The sequence below is a fragment of the Malus domestica genome, chromosome 16 (assembly GCF_042453785.1).
Source record: "Malus domestica chromosome 16, GDT2T_hap1".
Classification (NCBI taxonomy): Eukaryota; Viridiplantae; Streptophyta; class Magnoliopsida; order Rosales; family Rosaceae; genus Malus; species Malus domestica.
In genome coordinates, this window is record NC_091676.1 from 36,603,952 (window position 1) to 36,621,103 (window position 17,152).

Genomic DNA, 17,152 nt, shown 5'->3' on the forward strand with positions numbered 1-17,152 from the left:
TATAAGGTACGTCAATTTTCCAGAAAACCGATGAAAAATCTAGTCGCAGACGACGACGACGAGGATAACCAGAGAAGAAGACGAAATATTCCGTCAGAGTTGACGGAATATTCTTGACGGCGTCAGGTAACGCCGTTAAATTCTGTGAGCCTTTAATGGAATATTCTTGACGGCGTCAGGCACACTGATGGCATTGGCCTACACGTAGGGGCGCGTCTAGCCGTGCCATTGCCGGCACGTGAGCCATCCAAAGTTTATTCTAAAAATTTGGGGATTTCGTGACGTCGAGTAGGTCACGATGGTATATTTAAACCCTAGGTTTAAGCAAACTATGGGGGTTTTATTTAGGTTTCCGTATATGTGCTTTAATTAATTTTATTTTAGTTATTTCACATATAAGGGAAACGTATCCCAAGGACGTTCGGGGCCAGGCTAGGCTCGGGGTCTACGACCCAGCGACATACTTATCAGTGAGCAGCTTGTTTTTATACCTATACATATTTATAGTTTCCATAAATGTGTAATTACTTCACTTTTACACTTATTTCGCCAAGTATCGTTCTTGGGTTAATAATTGTGTTAAATGCTGCTATATGGTTGAGATATTACTGTCATGACATTCATCTATATTTGTACATGCTCATCTTGCTGCACCTCGGTGTTAGTACTCGCCCCAAGGCCAGGGCCAATCCTTCACGTGTATGTTCACATCGCACTGTTCGCTCGCCTTGGATCCAAGTTAGGTGTCAGTCATGTTGGGTAGATTGCATTAGGCAATCCGACTTGTATGTGATCGTGCTTCAGCACCATCCTTCACGTGATTGTAGTACTAGAGCATAATGATTACACCCAGTCCCGTTCGTGTCAAAAATTATCTATTCGAACTTGTGTGTCAGCTTAGATGGATGAGCACTTAGCTATACTTGATTATCACATGATTATATTATTGTGGCATTTGATACATCATGACTTGGCATATTTTTGGTTATATTACTGTTATAATATATGTTGATTTATCGTTTACATACTTGCGTAGTATGCTTAAGGAAACTATACTTGTTTTACGGCGAGGGGTTAGTATATTCAAAAATAAAGAATTTCATATAAACATTGTTTTACTGACCCACTCAACTTTGTTTTTCGCCCTTCCAGGACCTAGATAGTTGTACTCTTTGTGGCACTCGAGGAATCTCGACAGTTCTGACATTCTCTTCTCTTTAGACGTACGAACTTATCACTGTTATGTAATAAGTGTACTTAGCTACTTTGACTACTCTTTTGTAGTCTCACTATCTATTACGCTCTGAATAATTGTAGTGGGTTCTTCCCACGATTGTGCACTCTTTCACTATTTAGTATATCTATTTCTAATTAGTTTTAATTTTATTCACTTGTTGCATCACTTACCCTTACGGTTACGTCACCTCACGGTGATGGCCAGCATGCTTCGACCTTTCCAGGTCGGGGTGTGTCAAAAAATAGGTACAAACAAAAAATAAAAATATATGATAAAAAATTTAGCCATAAATATAAATATATGAATTGTAACAATTTTAACACTAAAGAAATATATTTAAAAAATACAAGTAAGAATACCCGCACTTCGCTGCGGGTTTTAAAAACGTTAAAGTTGATAAATGAATAGCTAGAAACATGGAGAATAGTTTTGTTCATTACTTAAATAGTAGAATATGTAAATGACATGTTTGTATCTAATCCATAGTAAGAACCTATGTACAACCAAAAAGGCCTATACTCAATTTCACAGTTGAGTTTAAAAGCCTAACACAGGAGTAGCAAAGAAAATGGACTGAAAGCAAAAATTAACGGCCATAAAAGTGTAGGCATTCCCCAGTAATCCGACTTGAAATTACAAGAAGACAAATAAAATTGGAAATGAAATTACTTCAAAAGATTAGACAATCCGCAAATTGCTACCACTCGATAATTTTGCAAAAGGTACAATTCTATTTCATTTTCCTGCAATAACAGCAAGTACAATTATGTGTCAGTTCTCTACACTAACCCATACCTACTTCTTCAATTCCTTCTTATTTGTTTATCCTAAACAAAAGGAACCTTATGATATTTAAACCTTAATTATCAATTATATCAAGTATTTCAGAAATACATAAACAACGAAACTCCACTAACGAACTAAACAAATGGCTCTTCAATACATTGTTATATAATCACAACTTACTTTCCAAATTGGACAAAATGCAATAAGCAAGAATTGCAATATTCTAAGACTTCTTCGGGTGAAGCACACACCAAATTCAGAAATTTTCCAATAAAATTGGACAAAATGAAATAAGCAATAATTGAATATCACTACTTACCTTCCAAAAGCGCTTCACAGACTTCATCAATGGTAACATTAAGCCCCCTCAACAAAATTTAAAAAAAGAAAGAAAAAGATTGTTAATGTAAATCTTGAAAGAACTGCCCAAATGAACGAAGGAAAATGTAGTTATTGAGGAGGGAGCAATGTTCTTAATTGCTAAAAAAATTGAATACTTTCTCCAAATGCATTTAATAAGATACGTTAAAAACAAACATATATTGATCCATGAATATAAGTGTACCATCAGTGAAAATAAATTTTCAATTGCTCATGAATAATTAAAACCGACATACGTTAAGAGCAACATATAAGAAGTATACTTATTGAATTGCTCATCTCCCCAGTAACTCTTCTACCACAATTCTCAGCATGCAAGTATGAATAAAGGTTGATGGAAATATACACTTTCTGCAAAATTGTAAACTGAGGATATCTGAGGTAAAGTATGAGTAGCCAAAATTGTAGGAAAGCTGAGAGAAAATCGGTTACGGTTGTTCGGACATGTGCAAAGAAGGCCTACTAACGCTCCGGTTAGAAGATGTGACTACGGGACAGAGGTTCAGGGCCGAAGGGGTAGATGAAGACCTAGGAAAACTTTGGAAGAGACTCTAAGAAAAGACTTAGAGTACTTGGATCTAACGGAGGACATGACACAGGACTGAGCACAATGGCGTTCTAAGATTCATATAGCCGACCTCACTCAGTGACTTGAAGTTTTCAAGTCTCCAACCGAGAAGTTTTCCTCACTCGGGAAATTAAGGGAACACTACCTCAACCTACATGCTCCACTCACAAAGCTTCAACATACAAGCTTCAACAAAAGAAAAATTCAAAGAACTTAGTGAAGCAGGCTTTGGTGTATTTAACACAATACGTTGAAATGAAGCAAAGCTTATTTATTGATATCTTCGATAAGTGACAAATATGTACATATACATGAGTCAAAATAAACAAACAAGAGAGAGCCTTCACAAAAGTTGCTTAGGAGAAGTCACAGCAGTCGGTAGAGCCCTAGAAAGAGAAGGCACTGGAGGGTGATCATTCGGAGCCTCAGTACTGGACAGAACCCTAGAAGGAGGAAGCATCGGAGGTTGATCATTTGAAGCTTCATTACGCGGTATAGCCCTAGAAGACGAAGACAATAAATGCCTTTGGAATAAACCCACAAACCTTTGATGATCAAGTAAAATCTGACCATCAGATTCCTTCATCTGGTCAAGCTTCCTCTTCATGTTTGTAGCATAGTCATGTGCGAGCCGGTGCAACTGTTTATTCTCATGCTTGAGCCCTCTAATTTCCTGTTTGAGACTTATCACTTCAGCAGCCAATGATTCAACTTGGCGGGTTCGAGCAAATAGGCGTTGGGCCATATTAGACATAGAACCTGCGCACTGAACACTGAGAACCAGAAAATCCTTAACAGCCAACTCATCAGACCGTTTGGAAAGTAGTCTGTTATCTTTGGGAGTGAGAAGGTTCCTGGCCACCACCGCAGCGGTCATATCATTCTTCATCACAAAATCCCCAACGGTAAGAGGACCAGTAGGGGATAAGAAGGATGGGTGCCATATGTTGTCTGGAGAAGGCGTGGCTGCCTCTTCAACAAGGTTCAAGTCAAAACGACGGTCGGAGGGGCCAGACATTTTCAAAGGTGTTGAAGAGAGAAAATGTCGGACAAATCAAGATCTTAGAAGTGCAAGAATGGAGCTTCTACTGGTGGAGATTCAAGTGTGCTTTGGAACTTAATGCCAGCCTCTATAAAAATCTGCACTCGACGGAGCTTCAGAAATCGAAGAGGCGTTTGCTTTCTCAAAAGTTGGGCTGCTCAGAGACCACGAGGGCCGATCTCAGAAATCAAAAAGGCGCTTGCTTTCTCAAAAGCTAGGCTGTTCAAAGACCACGAAGGCCGATCTCAGAAATCGAAGAGGCGTTTGCTTTCTCAAAAGCTGGGCTGCTTAGAGACCACGAGGGCCGATCTCAGAAATCGAAGAGGCACCTGCTTTTTCAGGCTTGTCAGCACCTGTCACATGCACACTCAACTTTGCGGAAATTACGGGATTCTGTCAAAAATTTCTGGTGAAGTATAAAGCACGTGAATCTTACTGTTTAATCATCCATTTTCCACACGCAACATCAGCTCATGGGTACCATAAATAACTTTGCTAAAGATCTTTGACAAAGTTTAGACATGTGAAGCTTGCAGCTCCCACTACATCGCTATGACCAAGAAGGGTAAAAGAATAGCAAAGAAATAGCACTAACAAAGTTTAGACACATAAATTTTGAAGGTCTAGCTACCATATTATTACCCATAAGGGTAAAGGAACAGCACCACTGCTGGATAATTGGAAAGTCCCTGTGTGTCAACCTCTGTGCTCCGTGGCAAGGTAGACTAGCAAATATGCCCAACCTTTACTCACATTCGAGAAAACACTCCCAACAAGATTGCTTGCTCCAAAATCGAAGAGGCACCGCCCTCCGAATCTCGAGAGCCAGACTCCCAACATGATTACTTTCTCAAAAATCGAAGAGACACCGCTCTCCGAATCTCGAGAGCCAGACTCCTAGCAGGATTGCTTTCTCAAAAACCGAAGAGGCACCGTTCTTCGAATCTCGAGAGCCAGATCCCTGACAGGATTGCTTGTTCGAAAACCGAAGAGGCACCGCTTTCTCAACTTCGAAAGCTAGATCTCCTTGGATAAAGCTTGTCTATAATCTTCACATGCAACATTAGCTTCCCAGATACCACAAACCAATTTTTCAAAGTGATCTGACAGAGTTAAAACATGTGAAGCTGGCAGCTCCCACTACAGTGCTATGACCAAATAGGGTAAAGGAATAACATTACTACTTGTTATTAGGGAGACTCATATATATGTCGACCTCCATCCTCAACGGACAGGCAGACCTGCAAAAATGCTCAACTCTTCCTCATATATGAGATGGCACTCCCAACGAAGCCTCTTGAAATACTCAGCTTTCTTTGCCCCCGATAATACCTCTACAAATAAGCTACACCAGAGCAAGAATATCTTATATCGTCAGGGTTAAAAGCAAGAGTATCCCATATCATGCTTTTTCCCTGTCTTTTCCTTTGGCCTTGTTCTTACCTACAAGACAATGAGAAATAGAGCAATCAGTCAGCACTTGGAATCAAGCACATCTGCCTGATGAACAGATAGGGCAAGTGAGAAGGATACAAGGAAGCATGTGGAGATAAGCGTAACAGAACACGTGCCGATACATCCACTACTTTGTCAACAGCAAAAGTATCCTATATCAGCAGGGTCGAACATACTCTAGATTTGATGGACTTGTTTTGACCCTCAAATTCTTCAGTCGGCCTTATACTCTGGAGGAAACCAGAAAACCCTCCAGCCCAGTTCAAGAATAAGCCTGTGGAAGGCTACTTCTTCAAAAGCAAAAGTATCTCATATCATCTCTTTTCATTTTCTTTTCTTTATCCTTCATGCTGCCTACAAGATAGGGAAAATGAGAACAATAAGCCGGAACTCGAAATCAAACTTCTGATCTGGGACTAATTGCTTGGAGCTCTGATTGCTTACCTTGTCTGTCACCTCTTTCAGCAGATCCCCTAGCTCGGCTACTTGGGGGACTCCTACTACATGGTTTGTATCGCGCTTGGCCAAGCCTGAAACTACAAGTAAGCTTCAAGTGAAATTGATACATTACCTTGTGCATCTCTACCAGTTAAAGATACCACCCCTGGATGGAGGAAGAGTACTTCCAGAGAAGATGCCACATCTACCTATGAGACAGATAAGGCAAGTGAAGAGGATACCACACTTCGGTACTTAGAAGTTTCGTGATTGCTCAGCAGCTTGGATCTTGCAAGTCCACAACCGAGGAGCTTCCCTCACTTGGGAACTTAGGGGAGCACTGTTTGTACCATACTTGACCAATACCGAAACTACCGAGCACCGGTCAATGTTACACCGTCAAGGATCTAGAAAAGTTTCCCTCCAACCAGGAGGCCAATCACAGAGTGACACGTGTCGACATCAGAAGCAAATCATAGCGCGACACGTGCCAACATCGGAAGCCAATCACAACACGATACGTGTCAATGTCAGAACAAGGAGATCATTCTCCCACAATATTTCCTAATGTCATTTGTATTAAATCATTCACTTGTACTCACTAAAGGAGAGCTTGAACCTATGTACTTGTGCAAACCCTTCACAATTAATGAGAACTCCTCTACTCTGTGGACGTAGCTAATCTGGGTGAACCACGTACATCTTGTGTTTGTTTTCCTGTCTCTATCCATTTACATACTTATCCACACTAATGACCAGAGCAATCTAGCGAAGATCACAAACTTAATACTTTCTGTTGTACCAAAGTCCTCACTGATTTTGTGCATCAACAATCCTTAAGTCCTTACCTTTTTGCGTTGGTAATGGATGAGTTAACAGGACATATTCAAGATGATATTCCTTGGTGTATGCTTTTCGCAAACGATATAATGTTGATAGATGAAACTCAGGAAGGGGTAAATGCGAAGCTTGACCTTTGGAGATAAGTGTTGGAATCTAAAGGTCTTCGCCTAAGCCGATCAAAGACAGAATATATGGAGTGCAAGTTCAGTGCAAATGGAGGCCAAAATGAGTTAGGGGTGAGGATTGGAGATCAGGAAATACCAAGGAGCGACCGTTTTTGCTACTTAGGATCTATCTTGCAAAAGAATGGAGAATTAGATGGAGACCTCAACCATAGAATACAAGCTGGATGGATGAAGTGGAAGAGTGCATCCGGCGTGTTGTGTGACCGTCGCATGCCACTGAAGCTCAAGGGAAAATTTTATAGAACGGCAATAAAGTCGGCGATGCTGTATGGCACAGAATGTTGGGTGGTGAAGCATCAACACGTACACAAAATGAGTGTAGCGGAGATGAGGATGCTTCGTTGGATGTGTGGGCACACGAGATAGGATAAGATTAGGAATGAAGATATCCGAGATAAAGTAGGAGTAGCCAAAATTGAAGAAAAGATGAGAGAAAATCGGTTACGGTGGTTTGGACATAGGCAAAGAAGGCCTACTGACGTTCCGGTTCGAAGATGTGACTACGGGACAGAGGTTCAGGGCCGAAGGGGTAGAGGAAGACCTAGGAAAACTTTGGAAGAGACCCTAAGAAAAGACTTAGAGTACTTGGATCTAACGGAGGACATGACACAAAACCGAGCGCAATGGCGTTCTAGGATTCATATAGCCGACCCTACTTAGTGGGAAAAGGCTTTGTTGTTGTTGTTGTGGTTGAAGAACCATTTCAATCAAAACAGAAAGTTATATGCAATTTCTAACACCCCAGCCACCATTATCACTTTTATCTCAAATGTTCACATAGTGTTTCTTTCTTTCTTTCTATTTCGTTTAATTTGCTCTAAGGGAACTTCTTTATCTTTGTGCAGTTATAAATCTATAGTTCCCATATCTTGCTCGCTTCATTTGTGTGTGTGTTTATGTTTCTTCCATCGAACAATCATCTGAATAAGTGAATTTTTCATGTCTACATTAATTTTCTAGACTTACATACCCCTACAATAGGCTTATCATGTCTACAGAGTTATGTGAGATCCATTTATTTTAATTTTCAGCCAACCATTTTCCTAAGAATGCCGTGCTATTTCCCCACTTTGCTGGAGTCTTGAAGAACCAAACCTGCTTTAGTCCTACATTTATAATTTGTAATGTTTGAATAACTTAAAAACTCATATTCATATCTAAATTCACACAATGACAGATCAACAAAATAGTAAAAAGATAGAGGACAAAGACCAATTACATACCTCTGTTTATTTTGATCATCAGGCATCCAATATTTATTCCACCATGTTATAAACTGGATAACACTTACAAATAAGTAAAGTCCTAGCATGTTGCTCCCTAAGCAACACCAAGTCCATCAGTCTGCACAAATGCTCCTGTAGAAAACACAACTCAATTGAACCATTACGTATGATAAATTAGTAAGTATTTAAAGCAGAGAAGTAAGGACTATTCCCTACTTGTGCACTCGAAGATATTTTTTTGTTAATCACATGCAACAATACTAAACACCATCAAATTCCAAAATAAGTATAGAATATCAGAGCTAAAACTTATTTGAAAGAACTACCCAACAACAAAATCATATGAATTCTTGAAACTATGATATTTGCAAACCTAATGGATAAACACAATCACACAAACATCACAAAATTGAGCAATTTCCTAACCAAATAATGTAAATAGCATAATCCCCAACTTTTGCTATGTAATATATTCTACATGAACCTATCTTTTGTTCCTTATTGAGATAACTCTGTCATCTAAAAAATCACATTCTTTATCATATTCAACAACTGGGTAATTAACATAGATTGAAAAAACGAACTCACATCAAGACGGAAATCATTCGGAAGCTGCACAAAGTAGTCATCTGGAAGATCAAAGCTGTCCTGCACAGGAAATAACAAAACTGAAAAAAAAAATCAAACTTTAAATTACAACTACATTAAGCAATGACAATAATTAAAGGTTCAAAACTTGACCTAAAGGATCGAAATTCGAAATGGGAAATGGATGCTCATGGCTAATTCTTGGAGTAAAGATTGAAAAATTGGACCGTTGGGTTGGAAGGATTTGGGGGAATCTGATTCTGCGAGGGAGAATGAGGTACTGGGGGATTTGGAAGGGAGGATTTTGGGGAAATTGGAGAGTTTTAGGGAAGAAGAAGAAATAGAACCAGAGTTGGGTTGATGTACGGATAGGAAAGAGAGCGGAGGCATGGGATGGTAGCGGTGGTTGAAACTTGAAAGGTGGAGGAAACGGTGAGCGACCAAAAAGGTGGAGGAAGCTGGGAGTCCCACGTGTCACAGAATTCATCCTAATTTGACAGCAAGACAAAGGGCCAAACTTGGAATACCATAAAATAATCGGGGGTAAAATCGAAAATCCAATGTGCTTATGAACAGTGATATAGTTGATTTTCAGTTTTAGTATAGATTGAATTTTATTATTCAAACTGTAACATCCCACATCGCCCAGGGGAGTGGATCTTGTAAGCCTTATATGTATATTCTCATCTCTACCTAGCATGAGGCCTTTTGGGAGCTCATTGGTTTCGGGTTCCATCAGAACTCCCAAGTTAAGCAAGTTCGCGCAAGAGCATTCCCAAGATGGGTGACCCACTGGGAAGTTTTCGTGTGAGTTCCTAGAAACAAAACCGTGAGGGCGTAGTCGGGGCCCAAAGCGGGTAATATCGTGCTACGGTGGAGTCGAGCCTGGGATGTGGTGAGGGTCAGGGCCGAGATATGACAATTTGGTATCAGAGCCAATCCCTGGCCAGATGTGTGCCGACGAGAATGTCGGGCCCTTAAGGGAGGTGGATTGTAACATCCCACATCACCCAGGGGAGTGGATTTTGTAAGCCTTATATGCATATTCCCATCTTTACCTAGCACGAGGCATTTTGGGAACTCACTGGTTTCGGGTTCCATTGGAACTCCGAAGTTAAGCGAGTTCGCCCGAGAGCATTCCCAGGATGGGTGACCCATTAGGAAGTTCTCATGTGAGTTCCCAGAAAAAAAACCGTGAGGGCGTGGTCGGGGCCCAAAGCGAATAATATCGTACTACGATGGAGTTGAGCCCAGGATGTGGTGGGGGCCCGGGCTGAGATGTGACACAAACAATTAATGATATTATTAATACCCAAAGACCTTGATCAAAAATTGAAAATGAATAGGATTTTAATCAATGGAGTAGCAAAAAGAATGATGCGAACCTAATTTCTCCTTTAGACAATCGTTATTGTCTCTCTTAACAAACTAATTGTACTCAAAAGAGGTTTTTTTTTTTTTTTTTTTTTTTTTTTTTTCCTTTTAAATATAGAAATTTTGAAGTGCACAATTAGATTAGTGAAATACCATAGGTAGAAATATGACTCCTTTAATTAATAACTTACAGTGGTTACAATATATAGGAGTTTGACATAACCCATATGCAAAAGAAATTCTGACATAAATACAATATTAAACACGGAAGTATTCAAATTAACATGAAGAAAGTTGAGGTTCCACCATAAAATTAATTGATGATATGGAGAGTAGCACAATTATTTATATGCACATGCAAGGTCCATCTTTTCTCCGACGTGGGATTCATACTCTCAAAACGCCCCCTCACATGCATCAAATTTTCAAGCTTAACACATCGACAACACAAACAGGATGACGCGGAGGAATGTGTGAAACTCAATAGCATCACGTGCTCCACGTCGACAACACAAATAGGATGAAATGGAGCACATTTGGCCATTGAGTTTCACACATGGGACAACCTACTCTGATACGGTGAATAAAGTTGAGGTTCCACTATAAAACGAATTGACAATATAGGGAGTAGTCCAATTATTTATAAACACATGCAATGTCCCTTTTTTCCAATGTGAGATTCATACTCTAAACAAATAACAATTCCCTTAATCTATAGGTATCGAACTCATCATATGTGAGATTCAAACTTAAAATTCATGCTTGTAAGTGAAAAATAATATCATAAGATTGTTCAACCTCACTGTTTATAGAAGAATTTCTACTATTCTACTATAGGAGTTCACCATCATTGTTGTCTGCTACCAATGATGGAATAACATGCGTATACTTTAAACTACACTAACGGGAAGGGGAAAGGATTTAAGCTTCAATTGCAGTGGATTGAAGGAAAAAAAAAAAACTACAAGAACAATCCGCCACCAAAACGCAGTGAATATATATGTAGTCCCCTTCTGTTGAGAGATTCCTCAAGTAAGTTTATTTGAGACACAGCTTGTGGGGGCTAATCTAAGAGGGATTTTAACGATTTGATCGTTGACAAATCAATTAGAAGGTAGTCATTTTAGCATTTAAAAAAATTTATGTTCGTTCACTTTTTTCATTACTAGTTGTCTTAATGATCTCTAATTTTGATGAATTTTTCGAATATAATTTATGAATTAAGAGATAAGTATTTAACAGTCTGATCTTCGAAATTGATATAGATTGAGCCCCTTAAATATATATATATATATATATATATATGAATGTGTAGAGAATTACAACATGACGGATTCATCACCAAGTGATAACCTTTTGATGAAGATTAAATTGAATGGAACGAGTTTATTACCGCGTGAAATGCAATAATTTTAATGTCATACAAAGGAAAACTTACATATAATATTATGTTATTGCACTAAAACACAAGGACAGTGAACGTATTCTTTGTAGGTTCCATTTGATGTCAAAGTTCATGTGCATAAATGATAAACGATTGGCTCGTATTGGTAATGATGGATAAAGTTGTTGCCGACGCCACCATTTGGTCAAAAGACTGAACTAGTATTGGAGCAAAAAAATAAAATATACAATAATTAAGTAGTACTAAAACTAAAATAAATAGAGAGTAAAGTTAAGGAGATAAAATTATTGAGCTAAATGATATGTAATCAATAGAAAATAAGTACGTTAATCAACAATTAAGTAATAATTCAATTATCAACCACTACATCATTTGATTTATAAATTTGATTTAAAATTTTGGTTTTCTTACCATAAGATCTAGATGAGAGAGTGGGAGATTATATATTTGTTGCAATTGTCACCCATATTATTAAGGGAACTTTAATAAAAAACTTCCGGTACTGTTCACTTTAACGAAAAACCACATTTTTACACTAAAAAGTCAATTCTGGTACTATTCATTTACCCTTTATTTTGTCATTATCATTAAAACTCAAAGTTTTCAAATCATTTTCATTAGTTTTGCTTATTATTAACTCTATAATATATATATATATATATATATATATATATATATATATATATATATAAGAAGCCTTTAAGAGATGGGATCATCATTTAAAAAAATGAGATTTAGTTGTGGGGTCAACATCACGTCGAACTTTAACAATTTGAACCGTTGATTTTTTAAGTTACACCTCATAGATCATCCTTGCAAAATATTAACCAAATCGAAAATATTTTAGATCTCTAATTGGGTTCAAGAAAATTAACGAATACTGTTAGATCCCACATCGCTCAGGATGAGGATCCTCTATGCCTTATATGTACATGTTCCCCTCCTTTAGCATGAGACCTTTTGGGAACTCACTAGCTTCAGATTCCATCGAAACTCCAAAGTTAAGCGAGTTCGGGCTAGAGCGGTCCTAGGATGGGTGACCCACAGGGAAGTTTTCGCGTTAGTTCCTAGAAACAAAATCGTGAGGGCGTGGCCGAGGCCCAAAGTGGACAATATCGTGCTACGGCGGAGCCGAGACTGGGATGTGACTGAATGGTATCAAAGCCACTCCCTGGCTGGAAGTGTGCCGACGAGGACGTCGAGCCCCTAATGGGGGTGGAATGTTAGATCCCACATCACTTAGGGGCGAAGATCCTCTATGCCTTATATGTACATGTTTACCTCCTTTAGCGCAAGGCCTTTTGGGAACTCACTAGCTTCAGATTCCATCGGAACTCCGAAGTTAATCAAGTTCGGGTGAGAGCAATCTCATGATGGATGACCCACTGGGAAGTTCTCGCGTGAGTTCCTAGAAACAAAACCGTGAGGGTGTGGTCGGGGCCCAAAGCGGACAATATCGTACTATGGTGGAGCCGAGACTAGGATGTGACAAATACTTTGTTATATAAGAAACGATGAAATTTTATTTTGATAATTAAATAGGCAAATAGTTTCAAATTGAATTGAATTTTTGTAATGATGATCTATGAATTGAGACTTACAAAATAAATGATTCGGAATTATTGAAATTCGATGTGAAGTAAGTCCCACACCTAATCCCTATTTTTTTGCCAAAAAACATAGAAACCCCTTTGCATAAAGGGATTATAAATATATATATATATATATATATATATATATTATTTGTAAAGGAAAAATAAAATAAATAATATTTAATGGAGATCGAGCATTGTTAATTGCTATTGACTAAGTCCATGTAGTAGCATAATCATGGTTGTCTTACCCAAGGTCTGAAATGTAGATATTATCGGCGATATTTCGCCGATAATATCGGTTTTGTGAGAGAGGGATATTTTAATACCTATCCAATGATTTTTTGTCAAAATTTTGAGCTGGTGCGAATCGGAGAAGAACGCCGAAGCTTCTACAGTTCCGGCCGACTGTAAAAGAGCACCCTAGACTCCGATTTAAGTATAAAAATGAAATACAAGAGGAGAGGAATGTTTTTATAACTTTCGTTTGCCATGAAACGATCGGAGGTGTTAAGAAAGTTCCTCGACCCTTACGGCCTCGCCGGAGCTGGGTGTGCCTTCCCCCGGGTCGATCTCCTTCTAAAACCTTGTTAAAAAAACCAGATAAAACTTAGTATATCTTGATTCTCAACCACACCACACAACATGCAAGATGAATTGAGGGCTTACCTAACCGGAGAAGGATCAAGAGAACTCGCCGAAGAGTTCCTGGGTTCGCCGACGAGGCGAAAGACGTGGACGAGGAGGAAGGCGAGGGAGGAGGAGAAGGCCATGCGGGAGAAGGATCGAGAGACTGAGGTCTCTATGCGTGTGTGTGGGAGAAGAGAGAAGGATCGAGACTTCGAGAGATCTGTGAGATCTGTGTGTGTGTTTGTGGGAGAAGGGAGAATGAGAAGAGAGAATGATCCAGAGACGACTGACGTCTCTGTGTGCGTGTGTGGTGGCGTGTGTGATCTCTGTGTGTGCGTGTGTGTGTGTGTCGGCGGCGTGTGTGTGTGTAGGTGGTGTGCGACGGTGTGAAAAAAGAAAAGCATCTAAATAATTCAACTTTTACAGCTTTTAGGAATTGTACAATTTTTTACAAGACAAAAATAATGGTGGTTTCATGCATCAAGATTCAAAACCGTGTGCCACACATGATATTCTTTCACATTCTCAGAAGGTGGAGTATCAGATGATCACACATTTTTTTACCATGGACAAAAATAATGGTGGTTTCATTCAAAAACATCTAAATAATTCAAAACCCATACAACTTTTACAATTACAACTTGTACAATTTCAGACCATGGACAAAAATAATGGTGGAGTATCAGACCATGGACAACTTTTACAATTTTTCAGACTATTCAAAACCGTGTGCCACTGTGTTATTCTTTCACATTCTCAGAGGTGGAGTATCAGATCATCACACATCTTTTTACCCTTCGAAAATTAAAACCTCCATTACACATTTTTCGTTTCTTCTTCTTCCCTTACCCCTTTCAGAGCCATACCAGATCCATTCCAGATCTTCAACACAAAGGGTTCCATATTTAAGGTAAGTTTACGAACTTATATTTATATTATTGTAATTTATACTTGCATGTTAATTTTTTGAAGTAATTAAATAATGTTGTATAATTATTCCCTAAAATAATTTTAATATATTTAATGTTATTTATTATTTTATTATCAAATTGGATTATTATTCATTAATATTAGGTTTTATTATTCCATATTATTTTTATAATTACTTAAATTCTTACAATCATTTTCTTTACTTCCTATTTCATTCTTCTGTAGAATAACTTTACTTCCTATTTTCTTTACTTCCTATTTAATATGTTTCCGTCACTACTATATTTTTTGGCCAAAAAATAATTGCCTAATTTTCATGAAAAATAAATATAGGTACATTTAAGATGTCCAATGGAGTTACTAAATGTGATCCAGCTTGGGAACATGGAGACCCAATAGAAGGAAACAAACATGGCACAATTTGCAAATATTGTGGTCGGATAATGAAGAGTGGCGGAGTGACACGACTTAAGTACCATCTTAGTAGATTAGATCCAGCACATAATGTCCAACGATGCGATAATGTCCCTCCAGAAGTGAAGGCATTCATCACCACATTATTAAAAAATAAAAAACAGCAGAAGGAAAAGATAACACATGGAATGGAAAATATTCGAGCTGGGCTACGAGGAGAAGTCATTGGGCAAGCGGTTGACAGTGATGATGATGACGATGAGGACGAATGTGATGATGACATGGGACCTGAAGAACGACGCAGTTTGAAACAAGTATTACGTGCCTCTAAACAGTCAGCATGGGAAAGAGAACACCTTCATAAAATTCCTAATAGAGCACAAGGTTCCGGGACAAGTGGTGGTGCACAAATGAGACGGGGAGCAAGTGTTAGAGAATCACAACCAACACCACCAATAGCCCCAAGTTTATATAAGTAATCCAAAGCACGTCAAAAGAGTGTTTGGAGTTATTTCACTGGTGGTAATGTGAAGGAGGGAATGGGGCGTCTAATTAGCAAGTTCTTTATCTATGAAAATGTCCTTGCTGAGAAGGCATCATCACATCATTTCAAAAATATGGTATTGGGATGTCAACAAGCCGGTGTTGGAGTACAACCTCCCACTCCCTATGAGGTAAGAAACAAATATTTGGATATGGAGTATAAAGACATTGGCGAGTATGTTAACAAGTTGAGGTCAAAGTGGGAAACTAATGGTTGCACAATCATGTGTGATGGATGGACTGGCCCGACCAGATTGTCTATCATAAACTTCATGGTATACTCCAAGGGAAAGATAATTTTTTTGGAGTTTGTTGATGCTTCATACCATATAAAGAACTACAAGTATATTTACAAATTATTGAGGGATGTAATCATGGAGGTGGGAGAGCATAATGTTGTACAAGTCGTGACCGACAACGGTTCTGCATTTGTCAAAGCTGGAAAAAAGTTAATGAAGCATCATAGTGTGTTTTGGACATCATGTGCAACACATTGTATTGATCTCATGTTTAAGGCAATGGGGAAGAGAGAGAATGTTGCTACTATGGTAAAAAGAGCTAGAACGATCACAAATTATATTTACAATCACGGTTGGTTGTTAGCAAAGATGCGTGAATTTTGCAAAGGAGAATTTATTCTTCCAGCTACCACTCGATTCGCCACCTACTATATTGCATTAGACAGCCTACTTAAGAAGAAAGCAGGGTTGAAGCAATTATTCACTAGTGACGATTGGGCCAACCACAATTTTAGCCGCTCAAATGCAGGTTGTATGGTGGAAAGTATAGTGCTTGATCATGTTTTTTGGACTCAATCAGAACATGTGTGCCAAGCGTTTGAACCTCTTTACAAAGTTTTATGGATCGTTGACATAGAAGTGTATCCTACTATGGGGGAAATATATGAGTTGATGCGTGTAGTGAATGAAGATTTGGAAATAAAACATGGTGCAAGGTGGGTCATAAGGATAATTGATGATCGATGGTATAAAACATTATACCACGATTTGCATGCAGCAGGTATAAATTATGTCATAATTTGCAATTCATTTCTTTAGTTGCATAAGTATTATTTCTCTTATTAGAGTATGTGTTTCTTTGAACAGCATATTATTTGAATCCTCGATACCAATACAGACCCAATGTTGGAGATGATGGTACCCTTATACGTGCTGTACATAATGTATACTCTAAATTAGACCCTGCATCACCAGCAGTTGGCCAATTTGGAAATGAGGTACACAATTACTTAAATTATAATAATTACATTGTTGGATTAAACTAACACAATTTATTGAATTAAGCTAACATGGTTTAAAGATGCAAGAAGAACTTTTAGAGAACCAACATCAGTTGCTGCTCGAACAAAAATGTCTCCTAGTGAGTGTAAACATATTTCACTATTATAATAGAATTTGTTGGAGTTATTAGGCTTATCAACATTGTTTTTCATTATAGCTGAATGGTGGATCATGTATGGGACTGATGCACCAATTGTGAGAAAGTTAGCAATCA

At 38.4% G+C, this 17,152-nt stretch overlaps 2 long non-coding RNA genes across 2 annotated transcripts; both read right to left on the minus strand.

Annotated features, from left to right (window-relative positions):
• Nucleotides 1-1,692: 1,692 nt before the first annotated feature.
• On the minus strand, nt 1,693-4,859 carry LOC139192884 (uncharacterized). The gene is made up of 2 exons (XR_011577411.1): nt 2,343-4,859; nt 1,693-1,980 (listed from the first exon to the last, which is right to left on the minus strand). It is a non-coding gene; the product is annotated as an uncharacterized lncRNA (long non-coding RNA).
• Nucleotides 4,860-7,470: 2,611 nt separating this feature from the next.
• LOC139192948 (uncharacterized) lies at nt 7,471-8,820 on the minus strand. The gene is made up of 2 exons (XR_011577530.1): nt 8,750-8,820; nt 7,471-8,293 (listed from the first exon to the last, which is right to left on the minus strand). It is a non-coding gene; the product is annotated as an uncharacterized lncRNA (long non-coding RNA).
• Between the last annotated feature and the right edge of the window lie 8,332 nt (nt 8,821-17,152).